The sequence below is a fragment of the Bidens hawaiensis genome, unplaced genomic scaffold (assembly GCF_021521415.1).
Source record: "Bidens hawaiensis isolate Kalapana, Puna unplaced genomic scaffold, B.hawaiensis_p1.1 tig00038476_1, whole genome shotgun sequence".
Taxonomy (NCBI): Eukaryota; Viridiplantae; Streptophyta; class Magnoliopsida; order Asterales; family Asteraceae; genus Bidens; species Bidens hawaiensis.
Genome location: NW_027496743.1, coordinates 98,725 through 120,793, shown reverse-complemented (window position 1 = coordinate 120,793; position 22,069 = coordinate 98,725). Strand labels below are relative to the sequence as shown.

At 40.1% G+C, this 22,069-nt stretch overlaps 1 pseudogene; it reads left to right on the top strand.

Moving 5' to 3' along the window:
• Nucleotides 1-3,431: 3,431 nt before the first annotated feature.
• LOC143590322 (BURP domain protein RD22 pseudogene) lies at nucleotides 3,432-4,881 on the top strand (annotated as a pseudogene).
• Nucleotides 4,882-22,069: the final 17,188 nt, after the last annotated feature.

Genomic DNA, 22,069 nt, shown 5'->3' with positions numbered 1-22,069 from the left:
TTCCAATAAGAGATTCCGAAGCCAACATATTTCAGCGACTACTTAGCAACACCCCGGTATTCTGCCTCGGCGCTAGATCGAGATATAGTCGGTTATCGTTTCGAAGACCATGAAATGAGGTTCGATCCATAATAGACACAATAGCCCGAGGTAGACCGTCGAGTGTCTGGACACCCGGCCCAATTGACGTCGGTGTAAGCGAGCAATGACGGGTTAACCGTTTGACCCAATGTGAGACCAAGATCTATAGTTCCCTTCACATAGCGGATTATGCGTTTGAGAGCATCCCAGTGGGTTGTCATGGGGGCATGCATATGCATACAAAGCTGTTGGACTGCATAACTAATATCGGGTCGAGTAAATGTTAGGTATTGTAATGCCCCTATGAGACTGCGATAAAGTGTTGGATCATCAAACGGGGAGCCGGAGACAGCGCTCAGTTTACCATTAGTATCCACAGGGGTAGCAACATGCTTGCATGATTGCATGCCGGCTCGTTTAACTATGTCGTGAGCGTAAGCACTCTGAGAGAGAAACATAGTGTCACCTTTGCGAGTAACGGATATTCCAAGAAAGTAGCTAAGTTACCCAAGGTCTTTCATTGCAAATTCGGTAGCTAAATGCGACATGATTTGTTGTCGTAATGAAACCGACGAAGCTGTGAGAAGAATGTCGTCAACATATAGAAGAAGATAGGCCAAATCGGATCCCTGATGTAGAATAAATAAAGAATTATCACACCCACTTTGACGAAACCCCAATTTTAACACAAAATCTGTAAATCTTTGATACCAAGCCCTTGGTGTCTGTTTTATCCCGTAGAGTGATTTCTTCAACCGACACACATGATTTGGATATTCTTTGTTTCGAAAACCCATTGGTTGGTACATCTACACGGTTTCATTTAGAGTCTCATGTAAAAAAGCATTAGTAACGTCGAGTTGATGTACATGCCATGATCTTGATAAAGCAATAGATAAAACTGTTCGAATTGTAGCCGGTTTAACGACCGGACTAAATGTTTCCCCGCAATCTATACCAACCTGTTGAGAACGCCCATCACAAACTAAACGAGCTTTGTAGCGTTCAAGGCTACCATCCGAACGAAACTTATGTTTAAATAACCACAAACTTCGAATCACATTCATTTACGGGTGTCGTGGCACGAGTTCCCAAGTATCATTTTTAATAAGGGCATCATACTCATTGGTCATGGCACTGTGTCATTCCGGTATGGACAAGGCAAAAGCGGGGTTTTTGGGAATGGGTGCAATGGTGGTTGCGGTAAGATTAAACAATTTCTTTGGTTTTATTATGCCGTCCATACCACGTGTTCGCATGGTACGGTTAGGGGGGAGCTAGATTGGTTACTGGGTTGGGAATTTGAGATTGTTGTGTTTGTTGGTGAGTAGAATGAAGTGTAGGTTGGGAATCAAAATTGTTTGATGGAGAATATGGAGTGGTTTGGAATTGTGTAGAGTGGGCTATATTAGGTTGTGGTGTGTGAGTGAGTTGGGTCATAGAAGTGGGTGAGGTGGAGCCGGAATGTGGGTTGTGGAAGGAGTGGTCCAAAGTAGCTTGAGGAGGAGGTGTAGATTGTGGGTGGGGTTGTGGCGTATGAAAAGTGGGGAGAGGTGAGGTGATTATTTTTGTTTGGTTGGAGAGAGGATTTGGGTCAATATAATTCCAAAGGTGTGGATGTGAAGATGTGGATAGGAATTCATATGAAGAAGAGGAGGCGGAAGGTGTAGTTGAAACTTGGTGGGAAAATGGGAATATCGTCTCGTCAAAGACAACATGGCGAGAAATAATGATTTGATGGGTTTTAAGATCAAGGCACTTGTACCCGCGATAGTTAGTCGGGTAGCCTATAAAAACACATGGATTAGATCGATAGGCAAGTTTGTGTGTAAGAGTGGACGGGTGGAGAGGGTAACAGAGAGAGCCGAAGACCCGAAGGTGATCATAGGCGGGGTATCTTTGATAGAGGAGTTCGGTGGGGGTTTTAAATTTGTGAAGTTTGCTAGGAAGAATATTAAGTAGATATGTGGCCAAGTCTAAGGCATAGTGCCAAAAGGTAGGTGGTAAAGAAGCATGAGCTAGAAGGGTTCGAATAATATTATTAATTGAGCGAATTTTTCGTTCCGCTTTCCCATTTTGAGAAGATGTATGTGGGCATGAAAGACGAAGAATCATACCATTTTGGTCACAAAACTGTTTAAATGAGGAATTGATATATTCGGTCCCGTTATCACATTGAAACATTTTTATTTTTCTCTCGAATTGTGTTTCAATTTGTTTAGAGAAAGTGTTAAAAATAGAAAAAACATTAGACTTTTTGGCAAGTGGGAATGTCCAAAGGAAGTCTGTTTGGTCATCTAAGAAAAGTACATAATATCGATGACCACCGGTGCTAACAATTGGTGATGTCCACAAGTCACTATGTATTATATCAAAGGGTGAAGTGATAAAAGTATTAGACGGCATAAATGGCAATTTAACACTTTTTCCCAAAATACTAGATTGGCAAATATTCTAAGTCAATTTATTAAAAGAAATAATATTTGAATGTTTTAAAGATTGTAATATCGTTGGCCCGGGATGATCGAGTCGTTGATGCCAAAGTTGATGAGAAATTGCAGCAAAGGTGGAAGGAGAGGTGTGGTGTGTGGAATCTGGTGGAAGCAAGGGATAGAGATCACCGCTGCTGTTGCATCGAAGGATAGGGATCCGGGTCTCAAAATCCTTCACAAGAAAACCAAAAGGATCGAATTCGATTGAAACCCAATTGTCAACAGTTAAGCGACGAACAGAAATAAGATTTTTAATTAGTTTTGGGGCATAAAGGACATTGTTTAATTTAAGTGGTGGGTAAGGTGGTGGTAGGTATTGGTTGCCTTGTCCGGTTACCGGGATAGTTGTGCCATTTCCAACAATAATATTATGTAAAATTCCGGTATTAAGAACATGCTCAAAATTACCTAGGTTGTTGATCATGTGTGACGTTGCACCGGTATCCATGTGACATTGATAAGACGGGTTCAACGACATGTTATAAAGAGCTTGTTCAATGTTGGCGGGTGTATACGCCGCTGCATAAGCTTGATTGGGACGAGGACCGAGAAGACCGGCTCCGGGGTTGCTGTTGTTATCATTACTGGGCGGAGAGGTGGTGGGGTATTGGCAAGGTAGGTTGAGCCAATTGTTTGGATATTGTGGGGTTTGGGAATATTGTGAAAAATTGTTTTGGGATTGGGTCGTCCACTGATTGCTTTGAGAAGGCCATGCATGATGTTGAAAGTTGGATTCCATAGTTATTGTGAGAGTGATAATGGGTCAGAAGCAAGGATGAAGAGATGAGACGAGGGAGAAGGTGAAAAAAAAAATTCGGTGGTGACTAGGGTTAGGAACGATGGTGGCGTGATACCATGATGGAGATCGTAATTTTGTGCTCAATTGATCCAATCTCATTAACTTGGTATAAATATTCAAAATACAATCTCCTAACTTTTAATAAAGATCTTAACCATAATGCTAATTACATGGCAAATTATGTAGGCTAAATATAAGCCTATTACTCACAAAATATATATATATTTTCTTTGTAATCTTGCAAAACATTCTTTAAATATACACACCATCACTACTATTTACATTTATTTTTCATAATCAAGTTATTCCTTTTGACCAAATCAAAAAATTATGTAAACTGTTACAAAAAATAAATACAATGCTTGTAAAATAGTTAGAATGATTTAAAGTTAGAAATAAACGTAGTGAACAAGCCATTAAAACACATGATATACAAGTAATCCATGCACCTCTAATCAAATTAAAATAGTAATTTATCATGATAATATAATTAACGACATATTTAAATACAGTCTCAATTGTGTTTATTTGTGGTTTGGTTATCAGGTAGCACTTGTACGAAGTCATGCAGTTACTCCTGGAAGTCTGTACGTGTTACCAAACAGTCCTATGCCAAAATCAATCAAAGATCTTCTATACATAGATTTATTCAATGTTTTGTAATTTATGACATGTTTCATACTATTATGTAATGCCACAATTTTAAGGAAATGATATCTTACTGTTTTAGGTGTTCGAAAAGGCGGAGTAGAAGTGCCCATTGGCTACAAGGCGAGCCTGTTAGCTCTCGGTGCAATAATAAAGTTTAATTATAACTACACTATATCCACGACTCAGCTCATGGATAATCCGAATGTTGCATTGTTTTTCCTTGAAAACGATTTGTGTCAAGGCACAAAAATGAATCTACATTTCATTAAAACCGACCAAAACTCAACGTTTTTACGTCGAAAAATCGCCGAATCGATACATGGCCTTTTCGTCACACAACCTTCCCAAATCTAGCTACCTCAAGTTCTCGGTTAACCCGACTCCCTTGAAGCCAAACTCATGAAGCAAACACTAAGAGAATGCGAGAATACTGGTATCGAAGGGGAAGAGAACTACTTTGCGACTTCATTAGAATCCATGGTTGATTTCAGTACTACCAAACTCGGTAAAAATGTGAAAGCAATTTCAACAGAGGTAAACGCTAAAAAGAGTACCCAGTTACAATAATACAAAATCGAAGTAGCTAAAAGGCTTGCTGCAAATAAGGTTGTGGTTTGTCATAAGCAAAACTACGCATTTGCGGTCTTTTATTGCCATAAAACCCTTAGTGTTGAAGCATATGAAGTGTCTATGATCGGTACAGATGATACGAAAGTGAATGCGGCGGTGGTTTGCCATGCTGACACCGAAAAATGGAACCCGAAACACTTAGCTTTTCAAGTGCTTAAAGTGAAACCAGGAACCGTTCCAATTTGCCATTTCTTACGTGAAGATCATGTTGTTTGGGTTTCATACTAGTAAACAGTGTTGCAGCTTAGTGGCCAGGGGTGGCCCCGGTCCCCTCCGTTTTTTGTTCGGTGGTGTAAATTTATCCTTTTCGGCCGAAAATTATATAAATATTGTAAAATTAGCCGTTTCTGACCAAAAGTTTGAGCTCGGCTCTCTCTCGTTTGTGAAATTATTTATACATATTAAGTCCGGGCCCCTCGACATATATGTCCAAGCTTCGCCACTGCTAGTAAACATAGCGTTAAACTTATTGTCAGTATATGTAAACAAAGAAATAAGTACTGATTGCTTATTACTTAATAAAATGTATGTTTAATGTTTTGACTTTTAAGTATGACCAAATTGCCCTGGATCAAGAACACAAGAATTATATAATCAAAAACATAACAATTGAATAAACTGAAATTATCGAACATTGAAATCACTAATACGTTGAATTTGATTGACACATTATTAACCTATTTATGCATACATGTGTCTGTGTGGTTGGTCTTGAACCGATGCATCCCTAGGTTAATCGATGCTTCGCTTAGTTACAAGTACATTAATCACACAATTGACATATACTAGTACTATAGTCTATAAGTACATTTTTGACCGTAAACTTTTAACTTTGAAGTGATCGGGATTAAGCCTAAGACTGTCCGCTATGGGCGACGTTGGGATGGTTTTTGGGGCGCGGTGGGCGCGGAACACCGCGGTGGGGCGCCGTTGAGGGCTGGGCGCGGTGGGCGAGATTGTTGCAACGGCCGGCGCGGATGGGAAATCATGTGGGCCCTCTCTCTCTCTCTCAAACACACATACATACCTTGCCAAAGTTTCGACCAATTTCCTGCCGGCGATAACACATGTGTCTCCGACATTGGTAGAGATCAGTGATGGTGGTGGATGAATTGTTGTCTCCGGCGGTGGTTTTGAAGAAAGTGGTGGTGGATGATTGTGAGACGAGTGTTGTGTAAAGGGTTTTGAGGTTTTGGGTGGCTAGTGGGTTTTGGAGGTTTTGGGTGGCTCTGGGTTTTGAGGTTTTGGTGATATTTGTGGTGGTGGTGAGGTGGAGGATGAGGTAGAAGAGGTGGAGGAGGTGGGTTTCCGGTGAGACTATTTGAGATAGGTTATTGTGTTTGTGTTTGTTGATTTTTTGGTTTTATAAAAAATAATAAATAAAGGGGCTTCGAAGCCCCCACACCATTGAGGGGCATCTTTGGGGTGGGGCTTTGAAACCCTCGGTGCCCACATGGCGTTGACGTGGCATTGGGGAGGGGCTTCGAAGCCCCTCACCATAGAAGACAGCCTAAGTAGCTAACTTAGACAGAATCAATGTCATCAACTTGGGATGGGATCATTTTTTTTTCTTTCGAACTGTGAACTTTTATAAACAAACAACACCAACAAACAACAAAAACACCAACAACAAGCAACCTCCGCAGCCCGGAGAAAAGCTACGAAAGCCTAAAAAGAAAGAACACAAATTACATGAGCTCAAAATCGCACCAATTCGACCAATCTATGAAACTATACTTTGACTTATTTTTAAACCAAAGAAAACTAAAGGCTTTTATATCCCCAATAATCTCATCCACTTTGACCTCTTTTCCCTCAAACACCTTGTCATTTCTCGCTTTCCAGATTCTCTAACATGCAATAATAATAATAATAATCCCATGGAACACTTCTTTTTGTAAATCTCCAAGCTTAATGATTTTATGAAACTCCAAAAGATCTCTAATCGAGAACCCAAAAATAGGGGGGACTTTACACCAACGACTGACGTGCTCCCAAACAACCGTCGCCACACAACAACTCGTGGATATGTGATCTGCCGTCTCCCCCTCCACCTCACATAAGGCACAAACGTCGTCCGAGATCAATATATTCCTTTGTTCCAAAGCCCTCCGAGTAGGAATTCTATCCATCTCCGCCCTCCAAGCATGGATATTACATTGCGCCGTCACCCACTTACTCCAATTTAAAACAAAAATGTTGCCAGTATTTTTAGATTTATTGATCATACCTCTAACCAAACTAACCGAGAACTCGCCCCTTTTGTCTCCTAGCCAAGCCCATTCATCCGGCTCATCCCTCCATTTAGCTCATATCATAATATTAAAGCATTTTTCTCACTCCTCCATCTCATGGGATGTCGTTGGGTTTATGCTACAACACCAAGACCACCCAAAATTATTGTCCAACTTCCAAAATTTTTCATTAACTTTGCTCATTTTATTCATTTCTAGTTTATATAGATTAGGGCACTCCTCTTTCAAGCTCGTGTACCAACCCAAATATCACTCCAAAAACACATCTTTTTTTCCGTCCCCTAACTTACCTTTTATCAACTCCATCAAACTGCTACCCTCCCATTTCAATTTATTTACCGTCTTCGCGATACCACACACCCGAGTTTCCTTTCTTTCCAGGAACCACATCCCGGCCCATGAGCTGATTATGAATGGACTCAACAACCCTTTTCCAAAGACTGTCCCCTCCGTTCTATATCTCCACCCCCATTTTGCCAACAACGCAATGTTAATATTTTTAAGAACCACCCTTCTTTTTGGGAAGCGCAGCCCTTTCCCACGCCACCTAATGACTTTTTTGCACGTTATTCGACCCGCCCCATAAGAATCTCTTCATAATTTTTTCAAGGTTCTCCGCCAACTTACTCAACACTTTGAAGAGCGAAAAATAGTACGTACACGGGTAAACTTTCTAAAACGGATTTGATAAGAACGACCCTTCCTCCAATAGATAAAGAACGAGTTCTCCAAACTACCAACCTTTTATCAAAAATATCCAAGATACCATTCCAATGTTGGATCTTGTTCATATTAGTACCTACAAGGATGCCTAAATGCATCCTCCCAAGTTTACACCCAATCACCCTAACCAACTCTATTATCTCAGAATTGTTCACTACACTGCCATACAAGATTGATTTATAGAGATTAAGTTTTAGACCAGAGCACATAGGGAAATATCTCATAACTCTATTCACATTTTCTAGATTTCTTTTAGACCATTCCCCTCTAATCATTGCATCATCCGCATATAACAGATGAGATACCAACGGACCTCTATTAGGGGTTTGAAGTCCCTTCAAAATACCTTCCTCCACCGCCTTATTCAACATAAACGATAAAACTTCCATGACTAAAAGAAACCGGAACGAGGAAATTGGGTCACCTTGACTCAACCCTTTAAAATATTGAAACTCGAAAGTAGGTGACCCATTGACTAAGACAGAAGACCTAGCCGAAGACAAAATACCATAAATCCAATTACACCAAAGCAATGGGAAACCCATGTGAGTCATGACTGAGATTAGGAAGTTCCAGTTGACATTAATACAAAAAAAAATGTTTAAAACATAAAACAACTACAAATTCAAAGTTGATCTTATATGAAAATTAATCCAGTGAGGCGGTGATGATACCCGATGATTACTTCTCAATAAAACTTTACTAAGATCCCTCTGTTGGGTAGTGGTTGTTTTAAGTTTGAAATAACCAAATTCATTAATTCTTCCTAAAATGGATGTACGCTAACATGTTTCTTCAAGTGCATATGAAATAAACAAAATACCTCTAACCGTCTGGCATCGAAATATGACTTTGTGATTGAAAACGTAACTAAACAGTCAAATGCATACAACAATATGGTTATACGATTAGAGAGATATGTCGGATAAATTGGTGATTGAATGATACAAATACAACGAGAAGATCTTTAAATATCAAAATATGTATACAATTAAGCAACAGGCCAGGCTTGTCATTGTTTAACCATAATAAATTGTTAACAATCTTTTATAACCGGTCAACAATACCCATCAAACTTTTTTGTATTTTGAACAATGTTTGGGACCATCCCAACACCCCGGCGGGTCTTTCTGAGACCGGATGTTAACCCTCCATATATTGATTTTAACATTTCATGCATGACTCGGTAAATATCACTATCAAGAAAAAAACTCACCACTGTGATAATAGCCTCAGGCCTTGGGCCTGCTAATGTGAGCTTGAATTGCTTTATAGGCCTTTAAATTTAATGTTGCCACTTTTGTAGCCCAAAGTAATTAAATCTGTTAATGTATAAATGCACCACACAATTTTAGAAATTACAAATTGATTATCAGTTTTAATTTTATAATATATGGAAATATTAAGTATAATAACTTGATATTTCGGTATTTATTTATGATAACTAAGTACTTAAACTAAGGATGAGACATATAACCATGGGTCTTCTGGCTTAGCGATAGCACAGTTGCTTTTCCTATCAGAGGTTGCCGGTTTGAGCCCGTTGGGGTGGAAGAGGATGGGGAGGATTCTAGTCGGACCTAAAACGTGAGATAACCAGAGACAGTTGATATCTTGTCACATGTAGACTAAAATAAATGTTGTTCAAAAAGAAAAATAACTATATATATAAAGTTAGGGTAAAGTTAAAATTCAAAGGACAACAAAAATGAGAAGGGTGAAAAGGAATCTAATTCATTGATCTTAGATTTGAATGGTGGAGATTAATTCAAGAATAAAAATTAAATAAAAATAGATGAGAAGGGCATGAAGATAATAAGTCACTTATGAAGACTTTCTCTCTCCACATGCAAGACGCATGTCAATTCCCCCATCATTTTAAAACGTCTATATTTTTTCATACGACATTTTTTTTAGAAATTTATTTTATTATAATAGAAGCGTTTTTTTATGTTTAATATGAATATCATATTGTTATATAAAAATAAAAAAAAAAATTGGTGGGTTTTTTTATATTGTGTTATTTGGTTGTCCATTGTGTTTTTAATTGGGTTATTCTATGCATTGTGTTATAAATTTTGGTCATTGTGTTTTCCAATTGATACTCATATTAAAAATAAAAATTAACACAAAGATTACGTCATTGTGTCTTTCGTGCGTCATTGTGTCTTTGTGCTCAACATTTGTCTTTATACTTATCTTTGTGTTTTTAGTCATTGTATTCAATATTCACTTAATTTGAGAAAAATAGTATTATGTTGTTTGTGTATTACGTTCAAGGCATTGTGTAATATATAGATTTCATTGTGTTTTACATTTCAGGTCATTGTGTTATATGTATTTACCATTGTGTCTTGCGTTTCAGGCCATTGTGTTATATTATTTACCATTGTGTCTTACAAATCTGGCCATTGTGTTATATGTATTTACCATTGTGTCTTACGTTTCAGGCCATTGTGTTATATTATTTACCATTGTGTCTTACGTTTCTGGCCATTGTGTTATATGTATTTACCGTTGTGTCTTACTTTTCAGGCCATTGTGTTATATGTATTTACCATTGTGTCTTACGTTTCAGGCCATTGTGTTGTTATATGTATTCATTATTATGTTTTACGTTTCAGGTATTGTGTAATATGCATTCATCATTGTGTTTTATGTATTAGATAATTTGTTGGTATTTTTCATTATATATATACTATTACACAACGGTGCTATTAGTATTTAAAAAAAAAACACAATGATTAGATGAAAGACACAATGACGAAAAAACACAATAACAAACAGAAAAACACAATGACGAAAAAAGACACAATGGTACGCAAAAAGACACAATGACGTAAATTTTTTTTATTACTATATAATAAAATTATACTCATATTAAAGGTAAAAAACGCTTGTTATTATGGTGAATTTTATTCTTTAAAAAAATATCATATGAAAAAGTTATAGACGTTTAAAAATGATGGGGGAATTAACATGTGACTTGCATGTGGAGAGAGAAAATGTGTAATATTACTTTTATACCCTTTTTCCTTTGGTCCCTACTTGACACATGTCAATTAGTTATGGCTTCTCATCTTTCTCATTTTTATTTTCCTTTGTAGAATAACTTGACCTATAAAGTTATATTATTACCAGCGATTGACTAATTAAACAGTTGCCACAATCCAACGATAATGTATTTTGGTGATTTGCTAGCAATATCCATCGGTGATGTATTTACCCACCCCTGTTTTCCCATAGAACTTCACGGTCGGATTACTGACTGTTCCTACTTCATCTGTTCCTACTTCATCGACTGATAAATCTTTCTATAAAAGTTATGTAGTTTCATATTTATAATGTATTCAAGGTTTGATTTTGGATTTGTGATATAGATGATTATTTTCTACAATTTGATTTTTATGAATGATAGTATTATTAATTTTTGGTTTTATTGTTACTTGTTAGTTTATTACTTATATTCAGTAGACCACTCTGCAAAATGCATTCGCTTATCAAAATGAATAAAGCTGCCAAGATTCCCCACCAAATTTATTGTTCTATACATTTTAGGTAGTCCTTACAACCAAATTTATTGTTATTTAATTTATAAGCGTAGCAATAATATTTGCGACCAAAACAAATTCTGGCGCCATATCTGAGACCGTTTTTTGTGAACACTTTGTTGTACTTTCACGATTTGATAAAACCAAAGATTGTATTATGGACGATAATTCTAGTCATTATATTTGCGACTGTGTAACAACGAAGACGCTAGACACAACTGTAACAACAAGAAGCAACACAACGGTAGAAAGTGGTGTTAGTGCTGACGACCGTCGACCAACTAAGATTGGTAGCCAAGTTATTGATGAAAGTGAATCATCATCACTAACTAAGTTACTACTTATACGAACCAATTAACATCATTAAGTGATAATTGATGACGGGGGTAGCCCAAGGAAATAATAAAATGGCTGGAACACATTAACGCTAAAAGGGTTAAAAGGTTAAAAGCTTCATTTCCCGCCCAAACTTATGTAAACAAGTACCCACGTGTTACAGTACGATGTCAAATCACTGTTCATATACTTGTCCCCTCTGAGCAAAGGACATGCTCAGATAAAGTATCATTATTTTAATTATGGACCAGTTGTCCAAACCTTCCCGCCCACAAAGGTCAACTCTTTAGGCAAACTGGAGGGGAACTAGTTTAGTTACAACTGGACGAAAGGCTTAAGTCTCTTCTCCTATATAAGAAAGACTTATCCACAAACAAGAACACAACAAGATCTGGGCAGATAACATACTCTCCCTTATCTTCTCTTCTTTCTTGAGAAATATGCTTCTTACTTATTTCTTTCTTACTTCAATAACTTCATAGCTTCACCAAGAACATCATCCTAAAACCGATTCCAAACATCACGGTTCTTGATCTTCGGTGAGCTATAACAACAAACAACTAATTAGTGAACCTCCTTCTACGTTTTGCAAACTAGAGGGACACCACGACCTGCGTTAGGTTAACCTGAAACCTTGAAGCTTGTTAGCCTAACCAGTCCATTCACTATCATTGGTCTTATCTTTGTTGTAGCAACAAGTTGGCGCCCACCGTGGGGCTACGTCGCTTACTTGATCATAAAGACCAGTAATGTAGCTCCATCACCATGTCGGAAGGTGTATCTCCTGGTGAAGTCAACCAAGTGTCAAGAGCATCGACACCGAGTGCCGGCCAATAAACTTCGGCGACAACCTCGATTTTTTCCACTCCGGAAGGAACTCGAACGGAACCCTTTTTCCTTGAGTTTTCACCTTTTCGAACTCCAACCCCTTCACGATCCCGGAGTTCCTTCTCCTCATGCAGGAGTCACGAACACCCCGGAGCGCGTCAACTTGACGCTGGAAGGGGTATCACAAAATTTCTTACAACTAAGACATCTTCTTAACCAACACGTGAGCCAAGAAAGAAAAAAGGGGATAAGAATAAGGCTAGATTATGACGAATCAGAGCCCTCATTGTCGCTTAGACGTCCACCTTCCCCTCTAACCAGCTCACGACCGGCTACTTCTCTTTTAGAAGCTGGTCCAAGTGTAACCTGCCAACCTTTTAACCCGTTTCCTTACACCTATGGGAGACCAAGCCCAACGGCTTTCCCTTTATTCACTTCACAACCCCTTGGGCACGAGACCACTCTCGACCAAATATGGCAGTCACCAGCTTCAAGTGTTCCTCCTACATCCACTACATGGGAGCAGGCCATGTCGGTCTTGCCCTTGGCTCGAAGTGCTGCAATGAGCGCTCCCATGGGAACAAGTCAAACAACAGCAACCCCTGAAAGCCTTCAAGGCTTTAACCTGATGCCTAAGATGATGGCTCAAATGATGGCACACTTTTCTTGGACCCAAATCATCAACCAAGCGCTGGGTACTCACCAAGGAACAACAAGTCATAATCCTGCTGTAAGGCTAGATGAAGATTTGGCAAAACCTTACAAACCCGGTAACCTATCTTGTTTCTCTCAACAAATCGCCTATTATGACTTTCAAACAAAAATAAAGATGCCACCCCATATAAGAACGTATGATGGGACTGAAGATCCCGAATACCACCTCCAGGTCTTCATTGGAGCGGCCAGAATCGAAAAATGGTCTCATGCTGAATGTTATTTGATGTTCATGAAAACGTTAGTTGGATCAGCCAGGATATGGTTCAATGACCTTCCTGCTCAAAGCGTTCGAAGCTTTGACGATCTGAGCAAAGGCTTCTTGGCCAACTTTTCACAACAAAGAAGGTACGTCAAGGATGCCACTGTCATTTTCCAGATAAAGCAAAATGATGACGAGAGCCTTCGAGACTTCATAGAAAGATACAAGAAAGAAGGGTTACAATATGTGGGGGCTGATGAAAAAATGAGGGTGGCAAGCTTCATGAACGTCATCACTTCCAAATACCTCACAAGGGACTTTAACAAGTGCCTACCCAAAACCATTGAAGAAGCTCTTAAACGAACTGAGGCTCATATTCGAGGCGAAGAGGCCGTTGATTTCAAAGAGCAAAGAAAGAGAGCCCTTAGTTGGCGGGGTAATAGCCCTAACCGAAAGAAAGGGAACTACAATCCCTATGACAAATATCCAAGAAGCTCAGATCAACGAAGGCCTGAAGGTCGGAACCATCCAAGAAGGGAAAAAAATGTGAACTTCACAACCTTAACGAAAACCCCTCAGGAGATCCTTGCCACCGAAGAAGTGAAACATAACTTCCGACCTCCTCGACCCTTGACCAAAAGCAAGAAAAACGAAAGCTCCACCCAGTTCTGTGAGTTCCATGAAGAAAAAGGTCACCACACAAACGATTGCTTTCAACTCAAGAGAAGAATTGAGGAAGCTGTCAAGTCTAGAGAATTGACTCATTTGGTGAAAGGGGTCAAAGACAAGATGGCTAAAAGAAAAAGCAAAGAAGTGAATATGGTGAATATAGACCAAGGTGTTCCCCACAAACGACAAAGCTTGGAGGCTTGGGAGCTTCAACGCATCTGCTTCCCACCGCCTCAAGGTAACTTACTCTCAAACCCTCTAACGGTGGAAGCGAATGTGGGGACACTCCAAACGAACAAAGCCTACATAGACACAGGGGCGGCCACAGAGATCATATATGAAAGATTCTTCAACCGGCTGAACAAGGAAGAGCGTTCAAGGCTTCAACCCTCCGAGTCATATATAAAAGGTATCGCCAACGTACCTTTGAAGCCTTTAGGGCAACTAACCCTTGATGTCTGTTTTAGGGAAGGCAAGATGAAGAAAACCAAACCACTCACTTTTGTGGTTATCGATACACCTTCCATCTATGATGTAATCATAGGAGGCCTGGACAATGTGTATTCAACATGGCTGTCTCGGTTGGTCAAGGTGCTGTAAAGTTTCCCATCGACATCGGAATTGCAACCCTTCAACCTACCCAAGAGGTTTACACGGTTGAAGGGGAAAGCTCAAAAAGCAAAGACAAACAACAAGGCTTAATCATAAACCCCAAGTACCCTGAACAAAAGGTACGGGTAAACACAAGCCTCTCCAAAGAAACACTTTCACACCTTGAAAATCTGTTGATAAACTACAGTGATGTCTTTGCTTGGTGCCCGGAAGACATGACAGGCATCCCTCGAAGCATTGCAGAGCATGAACTCAAAATACCTCCCAATGTTAAGCCTGTTGTCCAAAAGAAACGGATCCTAGATCCTGAAAGAAGCTTGGCAGCATGTCAAGAGGTTGAAAAGCTTGTACAATCTTGGGTGGCTAATCCAGTCATGGTTTGAAAGCCTGACAAGTCTTGGAGGATGTGCATCGACTCCAAAGACTTAAACAAGGCATGCCCAAAGGATTGCTATCCCTTACCTGAGATGGACCTCAAGGTTGACTCTCTAACCGGCCATCCCTTTAAGTGCTTTCTTGACGCTTACAAAGGTTACCATCAAATTCTCATGAAAGTGGAAGACGAAGAAAAAACCGCTTTCCACACGGACAAGGGTATTTTCTGTTATCAAAAGATGCCCTTTGGCCTACGAAATGCCGGTGCAACCTACCAAAGTTTGGTCGACAAAGCATTTGCTAACCAAATCAGCAGAAACTTGGAAGCTTATGTTGATGATCTAGTAATCAAAAGCAAAACCGAGCATCAAATTCTTGAAGACATACAAGAAACCTTCCAAAACTTAAGAAAGATCAATATGAAGCTTAACCCTGGAAAATGCTCATTCGGGTTCGAAGAAGGCAAGTTTTTGGGGCACATTGTGGGAAAACAAAGCATAAAAGCTAATCACAACAAAGTCATGGTTGTTCTTGAAACCAAATCCCCACAAAGTAAAGAAGAAGTGGAAAGTCTGAATGGAAGGCTTGCAGCCTTGAAGCGTTTCACCTCCAAGCTTGCTGAGAAATCCCTACCCTTCTTCAAAACACTGAAGGGTTGCACCAACAAGAAAGATTTCAGGTGGACAGAAGAAGCGGAAGAAGCCTTCAACCAAATGAAGCAACACTTGGCTTCACTTCCAGCTATTGCAGCCCCTGAAACAGGAGAACTGATCTCTGTCTATCTCTCAGTCGCTGAAGAAGCATTAAGCGCGGTTCTAACCATCGAACGAGACAAAGTTCAGGTACCCGTTTATTTCTATAGTAAAACGCTAAAACTGGCAGAGATCAAATATCCTCCTTTGGAAAAACTTGCCCTGACCTTAATTCAAACGGCCAGAAGGCTTCGAAGGTACTTTCAAGTGCACCCTATACAAGTGGTCACGGATCAACCCATCAAAAGTGTGCTTAAAAATCCAGAAAATTCAGGCCGATTGGCCGAATGGGCTGTGGAACTAGGTGAACATAACATCACCTATGTCCCAAGAAAAGCTATCAAAGCCCAAGTCTTGGCGGACTTTATTGTAGAAATTCCAAAGCAAGTCATTCCTGAAATACATACAACTGCCGCTGAACCTTATGACCCTGAAGCCTGGAAGCTTTTTACCGATGGAGCTTCCAGCATCGAAGGGTCAGGAGCTGGGCTCGTTTTAATCAACCCTGAGGGGTTAGAATTTACATATGCTCTTTGACTTGAATTTCAAACCACCAACAACGAAGCTGAATACGAAGCATTGATCGCTGGTCTGGAGATTGCCAAAGAAATGAAGATTCAAAAGCTACAAGTCTTCACAGACTCGTTGCTTGTCTCAAGTCAAGTCAATGATAGCTATGTAGCCAAAGAGCCCAACATGAAAAAATACCGTGAAAAGGCAAAAGGGTTGATGACCGTGTTTCAAGAATGCACCATCAAGCAAGTCCCAAGATCACAAAACAAAAGAGCCTATGCCCTAAGCAAACTAGCATCCCTCACATTTGCACACCTCACCAAGAAAGTTTTGGTGGAAGTGTTGAAAACTCCTTCAATTCAAGAATTGGAGGTTCAAGATGTAATCACTGAAAAATGTCCCAATTGGATGACTCACATAGAAAAGTTCCTCAAAAATGGTGAGTTACCTTTGGACCAGACGGAGGCTGAAAGGGTTCAAATCAAATCCAGACAGTATGTGTTGCAAGGAGAAATCCTTTATAAAAAGGCCTACCTTGCACCACTACTGAGATGTGTGGGCCCCCAACAAAGTCAATATCTGATCAAAGAGGTTCACGAGGGGATATGTGGAGCTCATTTTGGACCAAGAACGGTGGTTGCAAAACTGATGAACCTCGGATACTTCTGGCCCACAATGCACCGAGATGCAACCGAACAACTCAAAAAGTGTGAATCTTGTCAAATTCATGCACCGATTCCCAAAAGCCCTAAACACGATCTAGTCCCCATCTCCTCGGCTTGGCCATTTCACAAATGGGGAATGGACATCGTTGGTCCATTCCCACCAGCCAAGGGTGGGGTGAAATTTTTGTTAGTAGCTGTGAACTATTTCACCAAGTGGCCTGAAGTCAAACCACTTGCAAAAATAACGGGCAAACAAGTCACTGACTTCGTGTGGGAAAGCATCATTTTCGCTATGGGTTGCCAGGAGTGTTGGCCACGGATAACGGGAAACAATTTGCTGAGAAGCCTTTCAGCACATGGTGCAAAGAATTCAAAATCACTCAAGTGTTCAGCTCAGTCACATACCCACAATCCAACAGCCAAGTTGAAAGAACAAACAAAACCATCGTTGAAGGAATCAAAACGAGGTTGGGAAGGCACAACAACAATTGGCTTGAAGAACTCCCAAACGTTCTATGGGCGATAAGAACAACCGAGAAGACAAGCCACAAACGAACGCCTTACAGCTTAGTGTTCGGATCGGAAGCTGTAATCCCAGCCGAAGTCGGAGTTGTGACTCAAAGAACACTCAACATGGACCTCGAATCAAACAACAATGAGACCATGTTGAATTTGCAACTCCTTGAAGAAATTCGTGATCAAGCCGCAATTCAAGAGGCTAAATACAAGCAAAAAATGGAAGCTTATTACAATGCAAGAGTGAAGCATGAACGCTTCAAGCCTGGAGACCTCGTACTCCGAAACAACGAGGCCAGCAAGAAAGAAAATCAAGGAAAACTTGGCCCAAAGTGGGAAGGAACATATACGATCCTTGAAGCTCACAAGGGTGGTTCCTACAAGCTGGCCGACGCAGAAGGTAAAAGGCTTCCAAGACACTGGAACGGCAAAACCCTTAAAATTATCATGCCTAGTCAAAGTCTAAAAATGTATTTCAAGTGATGTATAATTCTCCTTTTTGTGAACAACAACCTCTTGAATGAATGATAAAATTTTTGTCATAGCTTTTCTTTACTATCCTATAATCAGGTTGAGAACCTAGCAAGAAACTCCATGGAAAGGGCCATGTAAGGGGAGGAGCTCCCAGGCCACATCGCTCAATAGGTTCAAGGGTTATATGGACCTATATAAGGGGTGAGTACCTATATCAATCCAACTCCATGAGACTTAGAAAATTTTTCAACTAAAACTTGTCTCATAAACAGGTCTGAACAGCCTACACTAATTCGTCCCTTAAACTTAGAAAACGTTTACGAAACAAAAACATACACTAAGTAGTGATACAAAGGATAGTCAACATGTGCTTTTTACCTAATCAAGCCTTGAAGCTAAAGTGACTGCAGCACTAAAACTTTTTAAGGAAAGTTAGCTAAAATCACATCTAACTAACAAGACAAGCAACCAACACACAAATACATAGAACATCATAGTTCATAAACAAGGCCATTCCAAGGCCATAGCTAATAGCATTTATACATAATAAGCCAATTAAGGCTAAACAAGGAAATCACAAGGATTCCCAAGAAAATGTTCAAAGGGCCAAAGAGGCCAAACACAACCACAAGGCAGAAACTTTAAGAGTTCCATGCCAAACCTACATTGTTTAAGATTACATAACATTGTTTTAAGGTGCTAAGAAAGCTATGAATCAAGTATTTAAACATCAGGAACATGCTTCGAGGTACTAGCCTTACCACCCTTAGCCTTCTTGGACTTCTTGACTTGCGGGCCAACATCAGCAACAGCCGAGCCTTCGAGGCTTGCAACATGAGATCCGTCGCTACCCCCAGATAAAGTTTCTTCACTGTCACCAGAACGGGAGCGTTTCTTCGACAAGGACTCGAGCACCTCTTTAACAGCTTCCTCATCGAGGCCGGCTGGTTTCAAACACTGCAAAAAAGAAAGAGGCTTACCAAAGCATGATGACACTTCACCTACATAAGGGTAAGTAAGCCTCTCCATGGCATGAATCGAATCCATAAAAAGCTTGTAAGCTTCACGGTTGAACATGGGTGACTTCTCCATAGGTTGGCCAGACTCGTGATAACTACAGACAGCAACGAAGCCCAAATGCTTACCATGGGCCAATAGCTTCGTATATACACCACACAACACCGAGTTAAACTCATTAGTATGAAGCAAATAAGTCACAACCTGTTGCAATCCGTGCTCAATCAGCCACGTGTTGTCGTCAGAGGTCTGGGTGACTGAAGCCTTCAAGCCTTCCTTCTTCATCTCAAAGGCCTTCCTCTACACCTCAAAGGCTTCCCGGTCAGCATCCAACTTGGCCCTGTCAGCCTCCATGGCTTTCTTCAACCCTGCCATCTCAATCTCATGGCCACCAGACAACTCGTCAATCTTTTTCACATACACCTTCTCTTTCTCTGAAAAACCTTCAACCTCCTTCTTCATGGCCGCCATTGAGGCCTTCATCTTTTCCTTCGTCTTCATGAATTCCTCATACTCCTCCATCCCTTTTCGAAACCGAGTAACACCCTCTGCCAAAAGGGCAGAAAAGTTACAAGAGTTCAAGATCAACCTGGACAACAGGGAATCACCCTCCATCTTGAAAATAGTATCACGAAACCCTAGATGAGCAAAATGGGCTAATGCATCGGCACAAACTTCGGGATCTTTGAAACTATCCCCAACCTTGACACTCCACTCTGGCACATAAACTGCATTCACATCCAACCCTTGAACGACCGGCATCTCAACCTTCTTGCCAGTCGACTTCTTCTTCTTGGAAACCACCAACCCCTGCTCTTTCTCAACCTCCATAGTTGGACCTTGGTCTTCAGAAACCTGAATGTCATCACTAACCTCAACTGGTACATGAGAAGATGAGGTACCAACAGACTTCAGCAAACGTCGTGTGGAACGACGAGTGGAAGACTTTGGACCAGCGGTTTTAGTGAACCCTTTAACGTCTGGCACTCCCACAAAATCACCACTTTCAAAACGACCCTCCTTCCCTCAAACAACCGAATCTTCCCTAACAACAGCCGCAGCATCAGTGAACCCAAAATCCGAGGTGTCATCACTTTTCAAAAAGTCTAAGGCAGACATAACTACAAAGCACTAAGGAAAATCATTAGCAAGCGTGTCAACAAAACAAAGCAAATACGGGACAAACAAATGCATACCCTTATTATCCCTCATAAGCACGGGATCCCGATTAGGCTTATCCCACAATTTGCTTATTCCTAACAACACAAGAAGGTGTTCGGGAAGGGGGCGAAGACGTGACGGACAATTTCTAATCGATTTCAAAAAAGCTTCATTTAACTCAGATTTGGCCGGCTCTGGTTCATTTAGAACAGCCTCGGGTTGTCTCCAAACGGGTTTAAATGGAAGGATAGAATCGGAAACAAAGAAAAAACGGTCCTTCCAAGAACCCGAGGGTTGTAACCGCCGAGGAGACCAAACACGTATCAACCTTGGTATGTTCAAATGTATACCAATCACCGTTTTTCGCTAAGCGAAAGAAACAACGAAAATTCAACAAGGAAGGATCATAACCTAGGGCTCTACACAAAACCTCAAAATGCAAAACCCTAGCAAGCCCTAAAGGATGGATTTGACCGAACGATATACGGTAATATTCCAAAAAATTCAAAACGAAAACCGAAAAAAGGGTGTCGGAGATTGGAAAACTCAAAATGACGGCAATATAAAGCAATAAAGCCCGCCGGACAACGATCGATCGAAGAATCAACCGACGGAGCGACCGGTTTATACTTTAACCCGATTCCCGACTCAATACAAAACGATTCAACCTATTCTTGGGTTAATCGGGAAAAACTGATTGAAAGATCCTTTTTGGCAACCATAATTTTGAAGAAAAATGAAGGATCGAAACTAACCTGATAGAGGATTGAAAGGAACTTGAATGTGTGTTTATGATGATAACTTTAAAAGAAATCTGGAAGAAAATGAATAGTTATCCCATTGATAACTATTAATAAAAAAACAGTTATTGGGAACCGCAATATGGCAGTTACCATCACATCAACTGTCATGTCAGTAATTCAAAAAACAACCAAAACTGAACAAAGTCTCGAAGCTTACAAGCCTTGCAGCCTTTAAGCAATAAGACAAAATGTGTGCAAAAGTTAGAAGCCCTTGAGCTTACCTCTCAAATCCCTCTGACTTGGGGGACTGATGACGGGGTAGCCCAAGGAAATAATAAAATGGCTGGAACACATTAACGCTAAAAGGGTTAAAAGGTTAAAAGTTTCATTTCCCGCCCAAACTTATGTAAAGAAGTACCCACGTGCTACAGTACAATGTCAAATCACTGTTCACATCCTTGTCCCCTGTGAGCAAAGGAAATGCTCAGATAAAGTATTATTATTTTAATTATGGACCAGCGGTCCAAACCTTCCCGCCCACAAAGGTCAACTCTCTAGGCAAACTGGAGGGGAACTAGTTTAGTTAACGAAAGGTTTAAGTCTCTTCTCCTATATAAGAAGACTTAGCCACAAACAAGAACACAACAAGATCTGGGCAGATAACATACTCTCCCTTTTCTTCTCTTCTTTCTTGAGAAATATGCTTCTTGCTTATTTTTTTCTTACTTCAATAACTTCATAGCTTCACCAAGAACATCATCCTAAAACTGATTCCAAACATCACGGTTCTTGATCTTCGGTGAGCTATAAAAACAAACAACTAACTAGTGAACCTCCTTCTACGTGTTGCAAACGTAGAGGGACACCACGACCTGCGTTAGGTTAACCTGAACCCTTGAAGCTTGTTAGCCTAACCAGTCCATTCACTATCATTGGTCTTATCTTTGTTGTAGCAACAACAATCGTGTTTAAGCCTTAAATTGGCACACTCTTTCACAAAACATCGTGTCGTTTGAACAATTGATTGTAATGATTCTTAACTTATAAAACAAAATCTTTGGTCTATTTACGGATACTATTTTCCGCAACATAAAAAGCATACTCGTCGTTTTTTTTTCTGTTTCTGATTATCGGATTAAAAATTCGAGAGTACAATCAAAAACCATAATTTGAAAGTGATATGACCTTATCGTGGTCTTCCCACAATCCAACTTCACATTTCCCTGTCTCTTACTATATTATACTCCACTTTATAAATAGTTCATGAATCTCACTTGAAACATCATCAAAATATCTCTACATGTCCTCCA